Raw genomic sequence first — 25851 nt, forward strand, 5'->3', positions numbered from 1 at the left:
GGATCATTTTGTAACACAGTTTTTATGTAGATCGAAATGAAATCTGCAATCTACAATTTGCTATATCCATGTTGAAAATATCATTTTTCCTAATTACAGCCCTGACAATACTTAGACATCTACATCTTTTCAACATCTCCTTTATTCTCCCAAGTAAACAACCGTCAGATTTATGACTCCTCATGTGACATAAGTAATAGTCACTTCACAATATAGTGACCTTGTTTTGGATAGACTCTGGTTTGTCAGTTCTCCCTGGGCATTTTTTAAGGGGCTTTCTACTTTGAAATATTGTCTGTCGAGAATGAAACTGATATCTATTACTCACCACTCAAAAATTAACTCAAGATGGATTAAAGTTCTAAAGGCAACACCTGAAACTGTAAAAGTCCTAGAAGAAAACCTAGGAAAAACTCTTCTGGACGTTGACTTAGACATATAATTTCTGCCTAAGACCCCAAAACTAAATGCAACAAAAACAAAAAAAATAGACAATGGGACTTAATTAAAATAAAAAGCTTCTGCACAGCAAAAGAAATAGTCAGTAGAGTAAACAGACAACTGACAGAATGGAGGAAAATATTTGCAAATTATGTCTCTAACAAAAGACGAATATCCAGAACCTAAAATGAACTCAAACAATTCAACAAGCAAAAAGAAATCCCATTCTTGAAAGAAAGCATATGACTGGATGCAGTAACTCATGGCTGTAATCCCAGCACTTTGGGAGGCCAAGGCAATAGGATCACTTGAGGCCAGGAGTTTGAGACCAGCCTGGACAAAATAGCAAGACCCCTTCTCTAGAAAAATTTTAAATTTAGCTGGGCATAGTGTCATGCAGCTATAGTCCTATATACTCAGGAGAATGAGGCGGTAGGATCGCTTAAACCCAGGAGGTTGAGGCTGCAGTGAGCCAAGATTGCACCACTGCAATCCAGCCTGGACAGCAGGATGAGACCCTATCTCAAAAAGAGAGAGAGAAAGAGAAAGAGAAAGGGAGACTGGGTCTTGGTCTCCTGTCCAGGCTGGAGTGCAGTGGTGCAATCTTGTTTCACTGCAGCCTCAATCCCCTGGGTTTAAGCAATCCTCCTGCCTTATCCTCCCAAGTAGCTGGGACTATAGGCACATGCCAGTATGCTTGGCTACCTTTTGTATTTTTTTGTAGAGTTGGGGTTTTGCCATGTTGCCCAGGCTGGTCCCAGATTCCTGGGCCCAAGCTATCTACACACTTAAGCCTCTCAAAGTGCTGGAAATATAGGCATGAGCCACCATGCCCAGCTAACCTTGTCTCTTAAAAGAAGAAGAAGAAAACAAAAGACATACAAGTGGCCAAGAAATATATGAAAAAATATTCAACATCACTAATCATCAGAGAAATGCAAGTTAAAACCACATTGAGATATCATCTTACACCCATCAGAATGGCTATTATTAAAAAGTCCCTAAACAACAAATGTTGTCATGGATGAAGTGAAAAGGGAACCCTTATGCACTCTTGGTAGAAATGCAAATTAGTACAATCTCTGTGGAAAACAGTATGGAAATTTCTTAAACAATGAAAAACAGAACTACCATTTGACTCAGCAGTCCTACCACTGGGCATGTATCCAAAGGAAAATTAATCATTATATAAAAAAGACTCCTACACTCATATGTTTATTACAGCACTATTCATAATACCAAGTGGAATCAACCTAAATGTCATGGAATCATGACAACTTCATGGAATCAATCTCATGGAATCAACCTAAGTGTCCATCAGCGGTTGATTGGTTAAAGCAAATGTGATATATAGACATCATGGGATACTATGCAGCCATAAAAAAGAATGAAATCATGCCTTTTGCAGCAACATGGATAAAGCTGGGGGCCATTATGCTAAGTGAAATAAACTCAAAAACAGAAAATCAAATGCCATGTGTTCCACTTGTAAGTGAAAAACTAAACAATTGGTATTTGTGGACATAAAGATGGAAATTACGGACACTGGGGACTCCAAAAGAAGGGAGGGGGTGGGGGGGTAAGGGTTAAGAAATCACCCATGGGTACAATGTTCACTATTTGGGTGATGGGTATACAACAAGCTCAAACTTCACAATCACACAATATATCTATGTAACAAAGTTGCACAAGTAACCCCTAAATCTAAAACTTAAAAAAAAATTTAAAAATATATATTGCCTGTCTAGTGGACCCAATGAAAAAAACTCACCACACGTAATTGATTATCTATAAAGACAGTAAAATACTCGTAGAAACCCTTGTAAAATAGAATAAAAGTGACAACAGGGCTTAGAGGATCAAAATACATCTTTTATATTAAAAATAATATAATGATAAGATTTGAAAAATTAGAAATATTTGGCATTCAGATGATACTTCAATGAAAGTAGGTAAAAAAGGCAAATGAGGTTATTGGCAGAATAAAGAGGCAACAAAAACAGACTACAAAAAAGAGTAAAGTTTGAATAATTATCACCAAAACAAGATTAAGCAAATATTGGAATCATAGAGCACTAACAGCCTAAGTCAGTTATGCAAAAATATCAAATGCAATAGTAAAAGAAAGAAAATGTGAAAAAAGGGGGACGTACAGGGAGGATATAGATAGAATAGTGATATATTAACACAGAGACAATCACTATTCTTGAAAATAGACCATGGCATTCGGAACAAATGCCATGATGTATGAGCAACCCTGTAAAATAATGTTTTTCCTGCACTAAAGATAGATCTTAATATATAGACTGATAAAATTTCCTATTAGTGAATAAATTCTAACATAGTCTTCAAATTATAAGACACGAGCAGAAAAGCTTATAATTATTCTTAGCTAAATCAGAGTGAACAATAAACATCATAAAATGGGAGTAGCTTCATTATAAATTCTAAATGATTTTAGACACAAGATTTATTTAAGAATTTCACAGAAAGTTATTTTTTTAAAAGAAATACAGAAAAATTATGCATCCTGTATTTTATTTAAAAAATATTTGGGCTGTGATAAATGACTTGTATTGTGACAAGTTAAAAATAAAACAATATAAAGTTTCAAAAGTTGGATAAAATAATGCTATAACAGGTTGCAAACAGAAATATTATTAAAACTAGAGATGAATATTACTAATAATTTTAAATTTGGTTATTAATTTTAATGTACATTCTAAAAGGTCTACAATATTTAAAATAATAATATGGATGTATTACTTTGCTAAGTCTGATGTAACAAATATCAAAGGCTGGGTGGCTTAAACAACAGAAATTTACTTTCTCACAGTTGTGGTGTCTAAAAGCCCAAGATCAAGTTGTGGGCAGGGTTGGTTTCTTCTGAGGCCTTTCTCATTGGCTAGCAGATGGCCTTTTCACTGTGTCCTTGCATGGTCTTCCCTCTGGAAGAAGGAGGATAGACCCATGCTAACAGCATCCGAAGAAATGGGAAGTAGGTATATTAATTGCAGACAAGGAAGATTATCAGTGATAAATAGGGTCATTACAGAATTTTTAAAAGTCAATTTTTCAAAAAGACATAACAACACTAAAGGTGTATGATCTAATATGAGAATGTCAAAAGACACGAGACAAAAACTGTATTACAAGAAAAAAGTAGAAAAATTCACTCTTATTTGGTACTTCAACACTTCAATTTTAGTAATTGATAGTTCAAGCAGGCAAAAATCAGTAAGGATATAGTTGACCTGAATAGGACTATCAATCCACATGATCTAATTCGCATTCATAGACTAATTCATCCAATAGCAACCGAATATGTATTTTTTTGAAGATCCCATGAAGCTTTCACCAAGATAGATTCTATCTTGTGCTATAAAACACACCTTAAATTTAAAAGAAAGGAAGTTGCTATGGTGTGAATGTTTGTGTTCAACCACAATTCATATATTGAAATCCTAAAACCAAGATGATATTATTAGAAGTGGGGCCTTTGGGAAATTATTAGATCATAAGAGCTGAGCCTTCATCAGTGGGATTAGGGACTTCATAAAGAGGCCCAAGAAAGACTCCTTGCCTTTCCAACATGTGAAGATGCAGAAAGAAGGCTCCCTTTATGAGGAACAGGCCCTCATCAGACGAAGAATCTGCCAGTACCTTGGTCTTGGACTTCACAGCCTCCAGAATTGTAAGAAATAAATATTTGTTGGTTATAAATCATCCAGTCTATAATACTTTGTTACAGTAGCCTGAATGGACTAAGGCAGGTCATGCAAAATGTTGTCTCAGATCACAATAGAATTAACCTAGAACTCAATAATGAAAAGAGAGCTAGAAATTTTTGAAAAGTCCTGATATTAGACAAAACAATCCTAAAAATGGGTCAAAAAACAAATCTTAAGAAAAAATATTAAACATTTTCAACCACATGAAAATGAAATTACAACCTATTAAGATATGTGGAATGCATGGAAGGCAGTACTAAGGGGGAAATTTTTAGCATTGAATGTAGATATTAGAAAAGAAGAAAGATCTAAAATCAATAATCTTACCATCCCCCTTAGTAAATTAGAGAAGGAAGAGGAAATTTATTCTAAAACAAGAAGAAACCAATAAAAATTAGAAAAGAAATTAATGAATTTGAAAAAAAGGAAATCAATAGACAAAACCAACAAAACCAAAAAAGTTCATTTTTTAAAAAGATCAAAACAATTTATGAATTAAATTTTTAATAAGATTAATTTAAAAAATGGTATGCCCCCTCCAAATTCATATGTTGAATTCAAAACGGCCAATGTGACTCTATTTGGAAACAGAGACTTTAAAGAGGTAATTAAAGTTAAATAAGATCATAAAGGTGGGGCCCTAATCATATAGGACTTGCGTCCTTGTAAGAAGAGGCAGAAATACCAGATCTCTCTCTCTCGCTCACTCGCTCTCGCTCTCTCTGTCTCTCTCTCTGCATGTGCACAGAAGAAAAATACAGCAATAAGGCAGTAATGTGTAATCCAGGAAGGGAGGCCTCACAAGAAGCAAATTCTATTGGCACTTTATTGTGTACTTCCAGACTCCAGAACTGTGAGAAAATAAATTTCAGTTAAATCACTCAGTCCATGATATTTTGTTATAGCAGCCTAAGCAGACTAATATAAGAGGAAACACACAAATGTATAAATATCAGAAATGAAAGAGAGGTCATCGCTAGTAATCCCACAGATACGAAAAGAATGCTAAAGGAAAGCACTGAACAACTTATTGGCTACAAAATTAATAAGGTACATGAAGTGGGGCCATTCTTTGAGAGGTACCAAGTCAAAATTCACAAGGAGAAGTAGATAATCTGAACAGGTCTATATATAAAAAAAGAAATTGAATTAATAATTAATAACCTTCAAAAGAAAGTATTGGCAACAGTAATAAATATGAATAGATAAATGAATGAATGAATGAATGAATGAATAAGTAAATACTATCAGTCCAGATGGTTTCATTAGTACTTTATAACCAACATTAAAGGATGAAATAATACCAGCTCTCCCTCATCTATTCCAAAACGTGTAGAAGAGGGAACACTTAAAACTTATTCTATGAGGACAGCATTGCATTTATAATAAAACCAGATAAAAACATTATAATGTTTTAAACTGCAAACCAGTATGTCTCATGTGAACATAGATACAAAAATTCTCAACAGAATATTTGCAAATTGAATCCATTCATATATAAAATGAATTATATACTATGACCAAGTGAGATTTATTCCATCTATGCAGGCTGTTTCAATATTCAAAAAAATCAATTAATGTAATCCATCACATCAACAGGCTAAAAAAGAAAAATCAGATGATTATGTAAATAGATGATGAAAAGTATGTGACAAAATGCAACACCTATTCTTTATTAAAACTCTCATCATACTAGTAATAGGGGGAAACTTCCTCAACTTGATAAACGGCAACCATAAAAACTTACAGCTGTCATTCTACTTAATGGTGAGAAACTATGTTTTTCCTCTAAGATTTAAAACAAGGTCTCTCTTACCACTTGTATTCAATATCATTCTGGAGGTCAATGGCAGGGAAATAAAGCTAAAGTAAATGAAAGCTATACAGATGGTGTAGAAGAAACAAAACTGTTTTTATTGGTAAATGACCTGAATATTAACAAAAGAAGAGAAAAAACAACTAGTTCTGGACTTTAAGTGAATATAGCAAGATTGCAGAATACAAGGTTAATATAACAAAGCCAATTTTTAATACCAGCAATTAAGATTTGGAATTTGAAATTAAATTGAAAACAATAGCATTTAAAATACCACCAAAAATATTTTGATGTAAGTCTAACAAAATATGTGCAAGATCTACAGGCAGAAAATTATAAGACTCTGAAGAAGGAACTCAATGTAGATCTAAATAATGAAGAGATATTCAGTGTTCATGGATTATAAGACTCAACATTGTTAAAATACTACGTTTTGCTAACTTGATCTAGAAAATCTGCATAATAAAAATCTCAGGGATATATTTTATAGATATTGACAGACTAATTCTAAAGTATATATATAAAGGAAAAAGATTTAAAAGACACAACAGAAACCAAGACAAAACAGAACAACAATGTTAGAAGACATAACACTACCCTATGTTAAGAATATTGTAAGGCAACAGTTTTGAAGACAGTCTCTGTGTGTGTGTGTGTGTGAGTGTGTATATATATATATATATATATATACACATACCATACGTACATAAATACTACATAAACTATGTAAGTTATACTATATATAAGCCTAATAAATTTAAATTTAATATATTTAATATTTACTTTGGCTGCTTGCAATGCACTAAATGTTTCTGCTTTGCAAAAGTTCATGTTTGTCAATCTAAATATCAAACAGAGAGAGGATTTCTACAAGAAAAATATATTTATTTTGGAACAGGGCGTCACAATGGGAATATATGTGCCATAGTAAAGTATGTGCAGATTTAGGGAGGTAAAGGAAGACAAGGGGTTTTAAAGGAAAAATAAGAGGATTGCATGTTTTGAAATGATTATCTTTGGCTGCAGGGACCAATAACGTGACTGATGGCCATTTCAAGGTTAGACAGACAGTTGCTGAGCCGATGTCTTCACAAAAGTAATTTTTTATGTAAAGTCGCAATGACCTTTGTGCTGGCTTGTGGTATTTGCAGAGTCCTTTTTGCTAATTTTGTTATCAGGCATACAAGCATGAGAACCGTCGCCTCATAGCTTTCCCTGGCTCCATTTTTCAGGGTTTTCTTTTCTTTTGTTTTGTTTTTAATATGAGTGACTTCATTTTGATTATGACAACTTTCACATGTTGAAACCCTAATTTAAATGTGATGGTATTTGGAGATCGAGCTTTTGGAAGGAATTAAGTCATGAGTATGGAAAAGACCCTATAAAAAGAGGCCAGGAATCTAGCTTGCTCTCTTTACTCCAAGAGAAGATGCAGAAAGACAATTTGTCAGTAAACTAGGAAAAGTGTTCCCATCAAGAATCCTGCCCTGCTAGCACCTTTAACTTGGACTGCCAACCACTAGAATGAGAAACATAAAATCGTTTAAGCCACTCCATTTGTGGTATTTTGTTATAGTAGCACCAACATGAACTGATAAGATGCTTGAACTCAAATAATTTTGAGGAATTTTTGGTAATAACAATAATATCATTTTACTTTGTTGCTGGTTATTCTATGGAACAATGTCATCTATTTTAAACACTATAGACATGTATATTTGTATTAGTTTTCTATTGCTGCCTAACGGATTACTCAAAAACATAATGGTTTAAGCAGGATTTATTTTTCACAGATTATGTGGCTCCTAAATCCAGGCTCAGCTTTTCTTGTTCCTCTTTCTCGGGTATCCCCCAAGGCTGCAATCAATTTGTCCAGTAGGGCTGTAGTCATCTCAAGGCTCAACAGGAGAAGGATCTGATTTCAAAGCTCACTCACTCATGTGGTTGTAGGTAAGAAGCAGTTCTCTGTGGGCTGTTAGAGGACCTAAGTTCCTCAGTGGTCGTTACCTGGAGGACACCTCAGTCCTTTGCCATGTGGGTTACTTCCATGTGGACAATCTGACAAAATCCAGTGTGTGAGTGCAGACAAGACAGAAGACAGTCTTTAATAACCTAATCTCGAAAGTGACATCCCATCTCTTTTGCCATATTCTATTTGTTAGAAGCAAGTCAGTAGATCCAGTCCACACTCATAGAGAGTAGATTGCAAAGGGTTTGAATATCAGCAGGTAGGGCCCATTAGGAGTTATTTTATAAGCTTATCATCACAGTGTTTTTATTCCACTATTAGCCTATAAATTCCTACTATATAATATACATTACTTTTAGAAACATGAGTTAGAATCAGTGTTCTGATGTCCTTCTCATATGAAAAATCAGCCTGCATAGTTGGCTGTCAAAAATTTTTGAAGAAAAATGAACCTCTAGGCTTTATCTTTATATCAGCCATTAAAGACAGCTGCCATCTGTCATAAATTAAAATGAAAAAGGCATAGTACATCCACAAATAGAAGTATTTGTAAACTTTTCCTTTTAAAATGGAGACATACACTTAAACATTTAAGAAGGAAAATGTAGTTTTGAAAGGAACTGATTCAGTAAGGTAGGCAATATATCTTTTTCATTAAGCATTCATTAATTTCCAATACGAGATAACAGTATAGTCAAATTGAAGGATCCTAAGTAGAAACCACAGTCCCTAGAGGTCTCTACTAATTGTGATCCTAAGGCAAATCGTTAAAGCAAACTTCCTTTAATTAGATATATTTCCCAAGTTGGATGCAGAATACTGAACAACTCCCAGGACTGCGGTAAGGATCTTAGCATTGATTACTTTCTCTTCCACACTCAGTCAAGGAAGTAAGGCTCTAGTGCAATCAGATGCATTTATTTCTCAATATTTTTAAAGGTTTTGATGAGCTGAAGTTACAGTTATCTTGAACTTTCCATCAAGAATTTTAACTTTCGAAAGACATTGTCTTCATTGATTAGTATAACCCTAATTGGTTTCTTATACTCAAACATGAGACTCTAATCATTCAAGTGAAATGTGGAATTGAGCATTATATATATATATATATATATATACACACATATATATGTATGTATGTATTGATACATATATGTAGGTATTGATATATGGACACACATATATGTATATATATGTATTGAGCATTATATATGTATATATAATATGTATATTATATGTATAATATATGTATATGCATAATATATGTATATTACAGTAAGGTAGAGGGAGATAAATGTATATGCACATATTTTTAAATGATGATACATCTATTAACATATACTATTTTATGCAACTTCCAAATTTGAATAGTAAAATGATTCAAAAGTGAAGAACATATTACAAAAATGCCTTATGATTATATTTCATATCTTGGGTGCTGAACTGGAGCCAGATTTGAAGTTCTTCGCAGCCAGTACCAGAAGAGGCAGAAAAGTAATTCTTCTGTGATGGCAGAATAAATCAGACATGCAACAGACCTAACTGAATGCAATGTCCTATTATATATTGGTGGAGATGCAGTATCTTTAAAATAATTGTTTTCCCTATAGAAACACTAGGTAATTCTCAATATTTTATTCAATCATTTATTTTTTCTCTCAGCCTTCTTAGATGTCTTCATATGTAACCTATACAACTGCATTGGTTGTGTTCTTACACTTGTTTACTATTGATTTGGATTGCTTCCACCCCACTTTCTAATGTTTACTTCCAAGTGGAAGAAGATATGCTAGTATTTTACTTATTTACTCTCTCTATTCCTTAAGCTTTCTTGAGGAAGAGTAATTTAATCAGACTAATAATTTTGCAAAAAGAAATCTGGTGCAATTATCCTAGACCTCACTGCTTCTTGGGAATAAATCTTCCATAAAGATGGCATGTTTTGCCACGGTCCTCCACACTATATGTTTTACAGGGGCACTGTAAGTTTTACACTGGGACGCCTGCATAGATTCAGCACTATTATAGGTTTTAAGTCTACTTAATTCTCAGGTTCAGTATTAAGAAAGCTAATTTCCTGCAGATTCAGTACATTGTTTAACATCTGCTTATCAGTGATAAAGATGGTTGTTACATTCTCCTTTTCACGCATTTGTTTTATATTTGATTAGAAACTCAGGTGGAGAAAAGAGTGGTGTTACATATCATACCCACTTAAACCCCAATAATTCTTATAAATGATTACTTTTATTATATTTTCTAAGTTGTTATGGTCATTGCACTGTAAACCATTAAGTTATTATCTTCTATAACCAAAAATGATAGAATTTTTACTGTTTCTTAGCTGATACCATTTGTTTTGCTACAAAAATATCATCTAAAATTGAGACTATATTGGTTAATTTATTTCCAATATTTATATCTGGATTATTTATTTTATCACATTTGCATCAACATCCAATAATAAAAGATAAAAATGGCATTCTTCTACTGAATGAAAATGACTCCTGGATTTGATACTCAACATGATATGAATTTTTGTTGAAAGACAAATTTATTCATAAGTATTGCAAATGTATTCCTCCATTCATTGTTCACCAAAACGTTGTTAAATTAATTTAGTTTCTGGTCTGTTTTTCATTTAATGTGAAACAAGTTAATTCCTTAATTCCTTAAAAAGAATTATTATTACAGGCAGTCTTCAATCTAATAATGAGATGTATTTTTTCTCTTTTGTAACTGTAACTATTTCAAAAATCATTTCTAAAGTATGGCACATGGATAGCATGTTTTGTGAGACCTAGAATATGCGGAAATAATTTTCATGCTAAAAGATCTACTTGACTAGATAGAAAATTCAAAATAATATTTGAAGACTCAGCCACACTATATTTGTGGTGGTAATGATGGCAGTGGCGACCCTTCTGGAGTGGCTGCTGTGAAGATGCCAGCTGCAGCTTGGGAGACGTGGCCGGGGCTATGCACTCAGAGAGCTGGTGGGGGCTTGGAACAGGCAGGAGCCTCACCCACTTCTGAGTCAGTGGGACAGGAGCCCTGTGCTTCTGGGCACAGCTATAGCCACCTAGCTGTGGCTCCAGACTTGGGCATCCCTGTGCTTTTTGGAGCCCAGGAAGCCCTCCCTGTCCCTGCAGGCTGGGAAGTGCCTGCTCCTGCTCCCTAGCTTCTCCCAACTCTGGTGCCAGCTCCAATTGTGGAGCAAAGTTGTAGCCAAGCCTGGGCGCTGTTGCAACCTGGCCGGTTGTGCGTATGTACCCAGGGCAGTGCTGACACGGAAGCCCCCTGCTGCCTCAGGCCTCTCCAGACTTTGGGTGTCAGTGAGCACAAAAGGGAGGGGTGCTGAGGGCAGCTCAGCCTGGACCTATAAGGAACATCTTGGCAGGAACAGCCTGGGTGCCATGGAAGGCATGTTGATAGTGTGAGGCAGACAGTTTCCTGGGCAGAAAGGAGCAGGTCCCCAGTGAAACCCCACCTTCAAGCCAGGGACAGCCTGAAGCCTGGGGGCCAGGCTGCCAGTTCTGGGTGGAATCCACAGCCTGAAGTAAGAACTCACAGTGCTTTTTCCAGGTTGTCCCATGGCTTCCCATGGACCAATCAGTGCACATTTCTTCCCTTCAGAGCCCATAAAAACCCTGAACTCAGCCAGAATCACCCAGACTTTGGTACTACCAGCTGCAGGAAGCAGTTACTCACTTCAGGTCTCCTCAACTTTTCGGGACGACTTGCCTGTGGAAAGGAGCTACCCATGGTTCTCCTCTCTGCTGAGAGCTGGACACTAGCTGGGACAACCTGTGGTCTGCAGGTAGTATCTACCCACCTCAGGTCTCCTAAGAGCTGTTCTGTTGCTCAATGAAACTCCTTTCTGCCTTTTTCACCCTCCAGTTCTTTGCATACCTCATTCTTCCTGGACATGGAACAAGAACTTGGGACCCGCTGAATGGCAGGAGTGAAAGCACTGTAACACAAACAGAGCTGAATCCTCTCCCCTCTCCACCTTCACTTGCCATGTTGTAGATGACAAGAAGGAGAAAAGTGAGAAGGAAAGAAGAGCTGTGGCCCTTCAGGGAGCTTAAACCTAAAAGCTCCCCAAGCCAGGGCTGTGATACTCTCTTTGGGGCTCTACAGTTCCTGGCATCTTCAAGCTTCCTGGTGCCACCATGTTCTCCAATACCCAAGTGGAAGCAGCTTGCCATATGCCTGGTCTAGCAGCAGCCTCACAGGAACAGATGCCTGGAGGTGTCTGCCTCACCACAGCCAGCACACCTGGCTGTGTGCAGTGTCTGGGCCCTGTGCTCACTCACAAACCCCTTGCCACTCTGCACTTGGCCTGCCCTTGGCAGGCATGGGATACAGGCCAGTAGCATGAGCCAAGTGGTCCTGCTGGGCTGAGTGGGTGGAATAAGCCCAGCGGACCCAAGCAAAACTTGGGCAAAGGCACCACTGGCCACAGAGGTTTCCAACTAGAAACGTGACACCCTAAGGATTCTGTGAGAGTAATGTATTAGAATGTTTATTATAACCCTATTAGCATAACTTACAAAGAAGCTGAATGCCCATCAAAAGAATTGTTAAATAAAATTTGTTATATCTATTATTAAAAATTATATAGCCATTGAAATCAAATAAGTAGATATATGCACACTAGGAAAGGGGTAAGTTATTAACTGAATAAAAATGTCATATATCAATTCATATCTATATAAGATAAAAATTGATAAGGATGTTTATTTCTTTTAAATACAAGATTATACATATGTATGATTAATCTTACTCAAATATTTACTATAAATTTTAGAGTGAGTCTTCATGGGAACAGTAGCATAACTGTTGAATGATCTGTATTAAGGACTACCATTTAGTGTGTATTTTTAAACAGAATTCTAGTAATTCTTTTATTTGAAATTACATATTCCTGTAAAATGTGAAACAACATATGTAACACAAAACATTCAACTGTGGTTACTTGTAGGAGTTACACTGAATGGCTCCAAGAAGACATTCTACTACTACCAACCATTAAAAATAAAGTATTATGAATTTTATAATTACTTTTCGTGTGTTTTAGTATTTTTCAAAGGTAATATACACATACAATTTTTGTTATTTTACAAGTTAAGAATAGAAAACCCAATAAACTGGATTATAACCTATTTTTGCTGCAGTGTCAATATAGGATTGTTAAAAATTACAATTAAATTTCACAGTAAGCATTTGAATTTCTAATTTCAGAGAATTCAGAGAAAAAATATGGTGGAGCAGAAATTCAAAACCTGAGCCCAGGTTCCAAAGTCAGTGCCTTAAGGAAAAAAAACAAAAACAAAAACCAACCAACCAAACAAAAAACAGAAAACAATGACACACTTTTTCTCATGTATTGCATTGATTCTTTTTCACTCAGAAGAGACATAGCTTCATTTCACATCAGCTGTCTTGCTTTGTGATTCTCTGAATTGATATGCAAATTTGAAACACTTACTATGACTGGTTTTCCATATTTGCTTACAGTGCTTTTTAATGCATAATAAAAACACTTATTTGATATTAGTGGGTCACTGCCATCATCTACTCCTGCTCTGCCCTGGTATTGCTTTTCTTTCCTTCCCATATGTGTATGTTAGAAACGTGTAAGTCCATAGCCTAGGAGAGGGGATGCTTAGCAGCCCCTAGACAGTGATAGGACAGTTGTTAGATTTTCTGGCTTGCGCACACCAAGGTTCTTTGAGTACAGAGTCACAATGAAAGAAAAGTTCAAAGTGTCATCCCCACCATTGCTAAGTAATTCCAATGTTACTGAATGAAGTAGAATATGAATAAGACTCTGGATAATTGTTTCTTTCTACTTCATCTCCACTTACAGAGTTAAAAACTATTCCTTGAGTCTAAAAGTGATATATTACTCCAAATCTTCACTCTTTTTTAAACGTTTTATTTTGAAATAATTATAGATTCATAGAAAGTACCAAAGACAGTTCAGAGGTCCTATGTATTCTTCACTCGGTTTCCTCTGTGGTTATACTGCGTATTATTATAGCACAGTATCAAAGCCAGATAATTGACATTCATATAACGTGTGTATATAGTTCCATGTCAATTTGCTATGTGTGTAGATTTGTGTAATCACCACCACAATCAAGATACTAAAAAATTATATCACAGAAAGGCCTCCTTTATGCTATTCATTTAAAGGCACACTTTCTCCATTATACTAAATCCCTGGCAATCACTAATTTGTTCTCTATCTCTATAATTTGAACATTTTTAGAGTTTTATATATATATGGAATAATAAAATATGTAATCTTTTGAGCTTTTCTTCACACAGCATAATGTCCTTAAGATCCATCCCAGTTCTTGCATAGATTCATTCCTTTTTATTGCAGAATAGTATTTAATTGTATGGATGTACCATAGTTTAACCTTTCCCCCACTGAAGGAGATTTAGATTGTTCCTAGTTTTGAGCTATTAAAAATAAAACTGTTTACCAGTTGTGGCGGCTCATGTCTGTAATCCCAGCACTTTGGGAGGCTGAGGCGGGAGGATTGCTTAAGTTCAAGACCTGCCTAGGCAACGCAGTGAGAAATCATCTCCACAAAATATAAAATATTAGTCAAGCATGGTGGCACACACCTGAAGTCCTAGGTACTCAAAAAGCTAAGGTGGGAGTATCGCTTGTGCCCAGGAGGTTAAGGCTACAGTGAGCCACGATTGTACCACTGCACTCTAGCCTGGGCAACAGAGTGAGAAGAGACCCTATCTCAAACAAACAAACAAACAAACAAAAATCAAATGAAAATGCTATAAGCATTTATCAATGGGATTCTATGTGAATATATATTTTCACATATTTGAGATAAACATCTGGAATTGCAATTGTTAGATGACACTGTAATAGCAAATTTAGTGCTTTTAGAGATTGCTGATTTTTTTCCCAGATTGACTGTAACACTACCTTCTCACTAAATACGTATGAGAGACCTAGTCTCTCCCCATGTTCTCCAGCATGGGGGATTTTCACTATGCTTTACTTTAGCTGCTCTAATAGGCATACAGTGATAACTTGTCTTATTTTTCACTTCTCTAATAACAGGTGTCAAACATATTTTCATGTGCTTATTTGCCAACGACATACCCTTTTCATTGAAGCATCTCTTCATATCTTTGGCCCATTTCCAGCCAGATTGTTTCATTTGTTTTACTGTTGAATGTTGAGAGTTCTTTATGTTTTCTAGATACTGGTCCTTTGTTGGATAAGTTGTTTGCAAATATTTTCTCCTAGTCTGTAACTTATCCTTTCATCCTCTTAACAGGGTCATTCGCAGGGCATCTTTAATTTTCATGAAATCGAATTTTTCAGTTTTTCCTCTGATGGATGGTGGATTTGGTTTTATGCCTAACAACTCTTCAACAAACCCTAGGTCCCAATGATATTTTTTTCTCTGTTATCTTTAAAAAGCCTCATAGTTTACATTTTACATTAAAATATATGATCCATTTGAGTTAAATTTTATATAAACTGTGAGGTTTAGGGCAAGTTTCATTTTTGAGCTTACAGATATACAATTGCTCCAGCACCATTTGTTAACAAAACTATCCTTTCAACATTGAACTTTTTCACACTTTTGCAAATGCCAGTTGGCCACACTTGTGTGGGGCTATTTGTAGGCATTCTATTGCTTTATTTACCTATGTGACTATTTTACCACCAATACTTCCTCTATATCGTCTATATCGAGGAAGTCATGATTACTTCCTCTATATCGTAAACCTTGAAATCAGGTAGATAGAGTTCTCCTAATTTCTTCTTTTTTTCTTATAATTGCTTTGGCTATTCTAGATCCTTTACTTTTCCATATAAATTTCAGAGTAACTCATCTATAACTATAAAAAATTCATGCCAGTATTTTTACAGGAATTGCTTGGACTTGTATATCGAGTTGAAGAGAATCAACATCTTTACTGGTGAAGTCTTCTAACCTATGAGCATTTATTTATTTAGATATTCTTTGACTTATTTCATCAATATTTTGTAGCTTTCAGAATACATGTCCTATATGTGTTTTGTTAAATTTATACGTTTTTTCTTTTTTTAACACTGCAGATAGTATTGTGTTAATATTTTAAATTTCAATTTCTACACACTTGTTGATAATATATAGAAGTACAATTGATTCTTAATTTTGATTTTGTATACTAAGACCTTCCTAAAATCACTTATTAATTCTAGGCCTCTTTTTTAGATTCCTTGGAGTTTTTTACATAGAACTATAAATCATCTGGAAATAAGGACACTTTTATTTCTTCCTTCTCAATGTGTGTATCTTTAATTTCCTTTCTTTATTGAGCTACCTAGAACTCCCAGTACTATTTTTGAATAACAGAAGTTAGAGTAGAAAGCCTTGCCTTTTGGATAGTCTTAGGGAGAAAGCATTAGTTCTTCTGTTATTAAGTATTAAATTACTTGAGGTTTTGTATAGGTGCTCCTTATCAAGTTTAGAAAATTATCTTCCATTCCTAGATTTGTGAAATTTTTAACACAAATGGGTATTGAATTTTGCCTTATGTGTTTTCTGCATTAAACAATATATCACATGATTGTTCTTGCTTGGCTTATTGACATTGTAGATTTTTCCATTTTTAAATATTGAGCTAGTCTTGCATGTCTGGAACAAAAACATATAACTCAATTGTATTTGATTATATTTTTTCAAAATTTTTTGTACTGATATTCATAAGAGATGTTGGTATTGGATTTTTTAATACTACTTTTACGTGGTTTTGATATTGGGATGATACCAGTTTCATAAAATGAGTTTGACAAGCTCTTTCTTCTTCCATGCTTTGGAGGAGATGATAGAGTATTGGTATTAATTCTTCTTTTAATGATTGGTATAATTCTTCAGTAAAATCACTTGGGCCTGATAATTTCATTTATGTGAAGTTTGAAATTATGAATTCAAGTTATTTTAATAGTTACAGAACTATTTAAATTACCTGTTTTATATTGGGTGAGTTGTCTTTTTCTACTTTTTCAATTTTGTCCATTTCATCTCAATTGTAAAATTTGTGGTTTTAGAGTTTTTCTTCATAATCCCTTACTATTTCATTTGATGCCTTCATGTTCTGCAGTGATATCCACTGTTTCATTTTTAATATTAGTGGCTTTTGCCTTCTCTTTTTCTTTCTCTTTATTACTATAGATTTCACAATTACACTGATCATTTCAAATAACCAAGGTTTTGTTTGTTTGATTGCTTATTAATTTTCTCTATTTTTCTTTGTTTAAACTTCGTGAACATCAGTGTTTATTGTTTCATTCCTGCTCCCTTCTTTGGGTTTATTTTTGCTCTGTTTTCTCTAGTTTCTTGAGGTAGAAACTGAGAATATTTTTTAAGTCTTCTCCTCTTTTCTAGGGTAAGCATTTAGTGGTATAAATTCTATTGCAGCACTTCTTTAGCTGTGCCCCAGAAATCTTGATACGTTATATTTTCATTTGTATTCAATTCGATGTATTTTTTATTGGCCTTGAGACTTCCACTTTGCCTATGGATTATTTAAGAGTGCCTTTCCAGGTATTTGGAGGTTTTTTGGTAATCTTTCTGTTATTGATTTATAATTTGGTTGAATTATGAACAGATAACAATTTAGTAGGGTTTCAATTCTTTTAAATTTGTTGGAGATGGCTTAAAGGTCAGAATATGACCTATATTGGTATATGCTTTCTATTTGTTCCCTTTATTTTCATTTCACTGCTTTTTAAAACATTTCTATGAGTTAATCAAACATGCCTCAGCATTTTGTTTTACATTACCAAAGCATTTTAATGTAACTTTTTATATAGCTTTTATGGTGATTGCTGTAGGTATTATATTATCTATACATGACTTATCACAGTCTTCTGTTTTCACCATATTACCAGTTCACATGATATACAGAAACCTTATCTTCCATTACATGTCCTTAACCTCTGCCACTTATAGTAGAATTGTGTAAAAATGTCCCCTATGTACATTTAGAACTATATTAGACATATTTTATGGTTTTTGCTTCATTTGCTAAATACAACTTAGAAAACTCAAGAGAAAGAAAACTTACTGTATTTACTCATATTTTTACTTAGGATTCATTTGACAGTTTTTATGATTTTTGCTTCATCTGCCAAATATAATTTAGGAAACTCAAGAAGAGAAGAAAAGCTTACTGTATTTACTCATATTTTTGCTTCCAATGTCATTCTCATTGTATGATTTCTATTGTTTTACCATCAAGTCCACAGACTCACTTTTGTTTTCTGCATTCTGCTGTTGAGCACACTCAGTGAGTTTTTAAAAATTTAAGTTATTGTATTTTTTCAGCGTTATGCTTCTCATTTGATTCTTCTATTTTTCATTTCTTGGATGAATTTTTGTTTTTTCATTTATTTGAAGAATGTTCATAATTGTTCACAGAAGCATTTTTATGATGACTGCTATTGAATCCTTTTGAGATAATTCTACTGTCTATTTTACCTAAAGTTCAGCTTCTATTGATTGTCATTTTTTTTTAGTAATTAGAAGTCTTCTTGTTCTTAGAATAATGAAAGATTTTTTATTAAAACCTGAACATTTTGAGTAATATGATGTGAGACCCTGGATCCTACTTAAACCTTGAGCTTTAGCAGTCTTTCTTTGTCTGGTCCAGCTAAGGAAGAGTAATGCCACCTCCTTATAGCCAGGTGAGGAAATAAGTCTAGGTTTTCCATTTGGTTTCTGTTGACAGTTGCCTCCAGGAAAAATGGCACCTTGCTATTATTGTTGGATTTGGGATCAGAGCTCATGCTTTTCACTTGGCCTTCACTAATGCCACTTTGGTTGATGAACAAGGGGTGCCTTTCTATTACTCTTCATGTGGACTGCACGGATACTACAGGAGTGAAGGTTGGTCTCATTGCTGCTAAATGAGGTTGAAAATACTCAATCTCCACAGGGCCTACTGTGACACCCCCCAGTGAGAAGGGTGAGGGCTGGCTTACTACCTCCAGGGGTGGGGCAGAAGTCCAGGGTGCCCACCTTGTCTACTCGGACACTGTGAAGGGAGAGTCCTTGTTACCACCCAGTGGTGATGAGTGTTCTTGATCTCCATTCTTCCTCCTCTGACACCACCCTGTAATCAGTGTGGGTCACCTCATTACAACCTGGTGACAGTGGAAATCTAGGCTCCCTGCTTGACCTTTTTAGATGAGGGTGGTGCCACAGTTATTTTACAGTGTTTATCTGGAGCACAGCTGTTATTGTTGAAAAGATCTGCACTTGTCAGGCTGCCTTTTTTTGTTTGTTTATTCAACTAAAGAGAGCAGGCTTTGGAGGGAGCTTTTTTTTTTGTCTGCAACTATTGGCTTTTCCAGGTCATTGGTTTCTCCAATAACTTCTGTGGAGTACATGAAAAGAAAGTAAATCTCGGGACCCCAAAATCACTAAGTCAAAGGGGAAAAGTCAAGCTGAGAACTGCATCAGGCAAACCTGCCTCCCATTTTGTTCCTAAATAATATGGCTGCAAAGATAAAAAGCTATATACCTCCCTTACAATTTGCCTACAAGGAAATTCCTTGTGGTCCTCAAGATCTTTACTCTGAAATGGTTATGTTGAATTTAACCTTGGCAATGAAGATTGATAGCTTATCCTCACCAGTGTGGGACGAAAGACAGAATTCAAAGTCATCCCTCTGCTCACCTGAGACAAATGCATATCTGATTGCTTCCTCTGCCTTATTGCTTATGTAAAAATGCAAATTCACTGAGCCAGACTGAGTCATAAGTGACTATTCCTCTGCTCCCTCTCACATGTAAATTTTGTATTCAGTGAAAGGCCAATCAAGGACCCAAAAAATGCAACATTTTGTCTCTTAGCTACTAGGTTAAAGCCCTGGCTTTGAGTTGTCCCCACATTCTAAACTAAAGCAGTGTATATCTTACACATATTGATTGCTGTTTTAGGTCTCCCTAAAATGTATAAAACCTTAAAAGCAAAGAGATATCCACTTATTGAAAGATAGAGTACATATGTTTTCCTATTCCTTTCACTATGTACAGCTAAAACATACACGTAAATGTCTATGTAAAACAAACATAAGAAAACTGCAAAAGGTAGCAAGAAGAAAACAGACCAACTAGGACTTCAAGACCCAAGGAGAAACATGGTAGTGGGCTTCCTCAATTATCATTTTTGCCTTATGCATCTATGAACCCAAAAATATCTGAGACAGATCTAAATCAATTTAGATTTATTTTGCCAAGGTTAATGATGCATGCATGACACAGCCTCAGGAGGTCCTAACGATATTCTCAGATGTCTTCAATTGCAATTGTGTGTCACTATGACACACAATGACCAAATATCGTTCCAGCATTACTTGTTGAAAGGTTATCCTTCTCCCAGTGAACTACCTTGACATCTTTGACAAAAATCAATTAGCCATATATGAGTCAGCCAAATTCTGGTCTATTAATCTTTATGAAAGATTGGTCATCCATCTTTATGAAAATACCATACCGTATTTATTACGATTGCTCACTAGGAAATCTGAAATTTTAAAGTGTAAGTCCTTCAAATTAGGTTTTCCATATTTACTTTAATGTGTAGGTCATTTGTATTTCCAAATATATCTAAAATTAACTTGTCAGTTTTTACCAAAAAAATCCTCTGTGATTTTGCAACAATGTAGCACTAAGTCTACAGATAAATTTGAGAACTGTTATTTTAATAATATTGAGTTTTCTAATCTAGGTACATGTTATAACTTTGTCTTTATTTGTTTTGTTTATTAATTTGCCTCAGTAATGTTTTGCAATTTGTAAGGTAGAGGTCTTTCACAGTTTTTGTCATATTTATTCATATTTTATAATTTTTGAGGCTATTGGAAAGGAATGGTTTCTTCTTAATTTTATTTTCTACTTGTTCATTTCTAGAGATTATAGCTACAATTGTTTTTTATATATTTACTTTGAATACTGCAACCTTGCTAAAATTGTTTTAAGACTAGTATCTTTCCATAAATTCACAAAATTTTCTACATACAAGATCACATTGCCCATAAATCTTCCTTTTTAATATGCATGGCTTTATTTACTTTGTTTGTTTGTTTTATTCCAGTAGCTAGGAACTCCAGCATTAGAGGTTTTCCATTTCCTCCTGAGGATAAATGCCAATCTCTTCTGTTGCAAATTAAGATTAGTTAAATATGCTGAGGGTGGACACCATTAATAATGGCTTCAATTCTAATACTTGGAAAAAATGTTGTTTTCTTCTAGTTTGGAAGGGAGGAATCCTAGTCCCACATACATTCGAATTTGCATCTCCAAACTTAGATTTCTGGAATTGGGACTAGTAAACCTATTGATGTGGACATAATACAATGGATCCATTTTTGTTGCACAAATATGATATTCATGTGTGTCTTTTGGATACTGAATAGTTCTGCAAATAGCTCTCTGTTCTGTGGAGTTTTACAAATGCCAGAAAGTATCATTGTGGTATTCCTGGTTTCCAAATGCATAAACAAACTTGTACCCAGATGCAGTCACATTAAATGCTATTAACAAAGTTCTCTCTAATATAAAAAGATAGTGGCAAATGTATTTCTGAAGGGAATGGCTGGTTTTTAATCTGTAGTGGAAATAAATCTCTCAATAAAATTCAAGGATACATTATCATGATACTGTGTAGGGAGCAATGAAAGTAGATGAGTTGGCAATCAAATTTCATGCTTCAGGGCTTGAAGTGTTTTTATAGGGGTTATAATGGGATCTTTTGAAATAAGTGAAGGAATTTTTCTTGCCTTAAAAAGTCTAGAGTCATCTATGTAGATTGTGGTCCAATCTGGAGTTTCAAATGAACAGTAACATAGCTGTTCAAAAAGAGAATTTGACAAAGTTTAATCTGTCTCTTGGCTTCCCTCAAGTGATATATAAAAGCATGATATGAAGCCTTTTGGACACAAAAGGAGTCCATGAAATTATTCAACTGGCATTCTTTCTCATCTCAGAAGTAACTGACATCTTACTCTTTCCTGTACTCGTAACCAAAAGAAACATCTTTATTCACATTCACTAAGGCTCACTTCCTGCTCTCTTGTGTCATACATCACAGCTGTGTACAGAATCCATACAAGGCAAGATGTCAAAAAGGAGCCAATGAAGAAATCGTTTATGTTCCAAGAATTAATATTGCCTCTGTCTCATGAATTTTCTTTCTCTTAAGGGAAATATGTGTTTTCTTATGTTTTAATGGTCTCTTGATTAAATTGCTTCTTGTGTGGATATTAATGAAGATTTTTTAAATGTTGTTTTTTAGTTGTTTCTATATCTCTGTAATAATTTATTGCAATTTTATGTTCAGTTTTATTCTCAAGAAATCATCTTAAAAGATTACCTTGAACCTTGCACCATTTTGACATTTAAACATCCATAGTGTCATCTTCTCTCAACATTATCAATAAACAAAAATTTTATTCTTGAGAGAATAAGACTACCAAAGGAAAAGACTTCTCAGTTCATAAAAATTTGTATACATGCATAGGAGGAATTTTATGAAATTCTATGTTTTAAATTAACGTTAGCTTCCATCTTCAGATAATTTTAATATTTACTCTTGACATGCCTAGATGATAACATAAAATATTCCTATCCTCCTATCCTGTTATCTGGAATGGTTACTATTTTATTTTTGCTGTTTATTTCTTTTTCTTCTCCTCTTCTTACTTTTTCATGTTCTTAAAGAATACTAATACTAGAATATTAATAAAATAAATATTTCCAAGCAAATGACTTTTAAATGAGTTTCCTTAAGGAATAATTAGTTTACCTATTTTTTTCTTTTTTCTTTTCTTTCTTTTTTTTTTTTTTTTTTTTTTTTTTGAGATGGAGTCTCACTCTGTAGCCCAGGCTGGAGTGCAGTGGCATGATCCTGGCACACTGCAACCCTCCACCTCCTGGGTTCAAGCGATTCTCTTGCCTCAGCTTCCCAAGTAGCTGGGATTACGGGCGCCCGCCAGCATGACTGGCTAATTTTTGTACTTTTTGTAGAGACAGGGTTTCACCATGTTGGCTAGGCTGATCTCGAACTCCTGACCTCAAGTGATCTGCCTGCCTCGGCCTCCCAAAGTGCTGGGATTACAGGCATGAGCCACTGCGCCCAGCCTGTTTACCTATTTTTAATTAAATGTGATATTCTCTGCAATGGCACTAAAAATTACTCACAAAGAGCATAAAAATAAAAATGTCTTATATGCTTCTTTGTAGAGACATATATTTTACTAAATATTTGGTTTTACTGAGACTTCTGTATTTTTAGATTAAAGAAAAAACAAAAACGCATTAATATAAATTCTCACTTTAAAATAAATAAAGTTTGGTTATTTTCTTTCATATTTTATATAGTGAGTATACAATTAAACCTTTGGGAGTGGACAATGTTCTCTTATTTTGATATATAAAAGTAGATTTCATATGCTTCAAACTAATATATGTATATCTATATAATATGACTAATGCACAATAAAACACTTTACTAAGCTTATAATAAAAGATCTTGCTACTTCAGCTCAACACACTCACTCTCTTGTTAACAGATCCTTAATCCTGTATCTTCAGTGCTTATATAATCAAATAGTTAATTCTATTTTGGGGAAAATAATTAAAAATACTGAGCACATATTTTTTGGCTTCTTGAGAAGATTAACCATTTCCAAATTTTCTGGATTGCACCTGACTTCAATGAAACATAGAAGACGGAAACAATTTTTTAAATATTAAAATATAATTCAAATTAATTCAAAATTTTTCTTCTGTCATCTCCTCAATGAGTCACACCACATATGGAACTAATTTTCATAGCAACAAAATTTTACTTGTACCTTCCCCAGTAATCAGCGATAAACTGTGCATGGCATCAACTGAGCATTAAAATAATTATTTCTCTGTACACATGCTACTACTTTATCGATATTCATTATTTTGTTTTGTTCCAACAAAGAATGAAGCTGTGCTGTTACCTTATTAAAATAATAAAAACTGTTACACTGATAACCAATGACAACATACAATGCAGTAGCATCAAATGGACAATAATACCCTCATACTGACTTTTCTGATAAGGCCTCCTAACCTCACAGATCTGATTCATTAATGCTCCAAGAACATCTAAAATGTCACTCAGTCTTTCATTTATTTACTTCTAATAAATTAGTGCTAATTTCATTAGAATATTTGACCTGTTTTGAGTATTCTTAAAAAAAACAGTGACCTGTAGTTTGGTTAGTAAAAACCATAAGAAAACATCCAAAGTGATTTAGCATGGCAATATTTGTAGTTGGGGAAGGTGTAAATCTGAAGAAATGGGAACAACGATCCAAATAATTCCAAAGACTGGTGTGTAATTTGTGTCACAATAGAAAGGGATGGGGAAAACAGGAGGGGCAAGGGATTGTGGGGGTTCTTCCATGTTTACTAAATATCAGACATCAAATATCAGATGCATCAGCAATAACAAAACACAGAGAGAATGTTAAAATCACTAAATATATGCAATGTATATTCCAAATGAAAGATTTGTCATTTACCACTCACCCACAAAAACTTTTTTGTTGTTGTTTAAAAGTTTTTGGCTGGGCATGGTGGCTCACACCGGTAATCCCAGCACTTTTGAAGGCCAAAGTGGGTGGCTTGCTTGAGTACAGGTGTCAGAAATCAGCCAGGGCAACATAGTGAAACCACGTCTCTACAAAAAATACAAAATAAATTTAACCAGACGTTGTGGCATGTGCCTGTAGTTTCAGCTACTCAGGAGGCTGAAGTGGGAGGATCACCTAAGCCCGGAGAGGTCGAGGCTGCAGCGAGCTGAGATTACGTCACTGTATTCCAGCCTGGGTGAGAGTGAGACCTTGTCTCCAAAACAAACCAGGAGTTTGTTGGCTTGTTTTTATTTTGCTTGTTTTTTAAAAGATAATTTAATTTATAAGAGCATTTTGGTTAAGTAATCTATACACCATAAAATCCACCCATTTTAAATTTTAAACATACAACTTAATAGTTTGAAGGTACTTTTAGTAAATTTACTGCGTTGAGCAACCATCACTTCACAACCTTTGTATTACTTGAATTCACCTCTCAGTTTCATCTCCACACTCAGATGACCATTAGTCTATTCTCTCGATAAAGATTTGACTTTTGTAGACATTTCATATAAATGGAATCATACAATATTTGGTCTTTTGCATTTGTCTTCCTTAGCATATGAGGTTCATCCATGTTGCAACATGTATCAAAAGTATCCTGTTGCTGAATATATATGATTGTGTGGATATAATATTTCTTGGGTATCTACTAACCAATGCATTGACATTGAGATAATTTCCACTTTTTGACTATTATGAATAATGCTGCTATAAAATATTTGTGTATAAATCTTTGAGTGGATTGTTCTTTGCTATGATGGTATATAAAATATAGTGATTTTTATAATAATTTTGTATCTTATAATATAGCTAAACTTGTTCTAGTAATATTTAGTGAATTACTTGAAAATTTGTAATAGAAAATCTTGTTCTTCCTAATAAGAGATGGTTTTATTTCTTCCTTTATGATGTGATGGCTCTAATTTATTTTTCTTAACTTATTACACTAGCTAGGACTTTAGGACAAAAGTGCATAGGCATGATGAGAAAAAATATCCTTGCTTTGTCCCTGATCTTATTGGTAAAGCTTTTAGTCTCTCATCAGTAAGAATGATGACAGCTAATGGTTCTCAAACATAACCTTTACTAAAGAATGCCACTTCTGTTTCTAATGGGCAAGAAATCTTTTTTATCACAGATTAACATTGAATCTTTAATTACTTTTTCTGCT

At 34.5% G+C, this 25851-nt stretch overlaps 1 protein-coding gene across 3 annotated transcripts in view; it reads right to left on the reverse strand.

Moving 5' to 3' along the window:
* The window catches only part of LOC134730628 (putative uncharacterized protein encoded by LINC00269), a 556641-nt gene that overhangs the window by 42816 nt on the left and 487974 nt on the right, over positions 1-25851 (reverse strand). Inside the window, exon 5 of one of the 3 annotated variants that reach the window (XR_010112526.1) lies at positions 13943-24724. The exons of the other annotated variants lie outside the window; for them this stretch is intronic. The gene's annotated coding sequence lies outside the window, so the exon portion shown is untranslated. Of the gene's footprint in view, positions 1-13942; positions 24725-25851 lie in introns of those variants that run through there. 3 annotated transcript variants of the gene reach the window in all.

Source organism: Pan paniscus, chromosome 5 (genome assembly GCF_029289425.2).
Source record: "Pan paniscus chromosome 5, NHGRI_mPanPan1-v2.0_pri, whole genome shotgun sequence".
Classification (NCBI taxonomy): domain Eukaryota; kingdom Metazoa; phylum Chordata; class Mammalia; order Primates; family Hominidae; genus Pan; species Pan paniscus.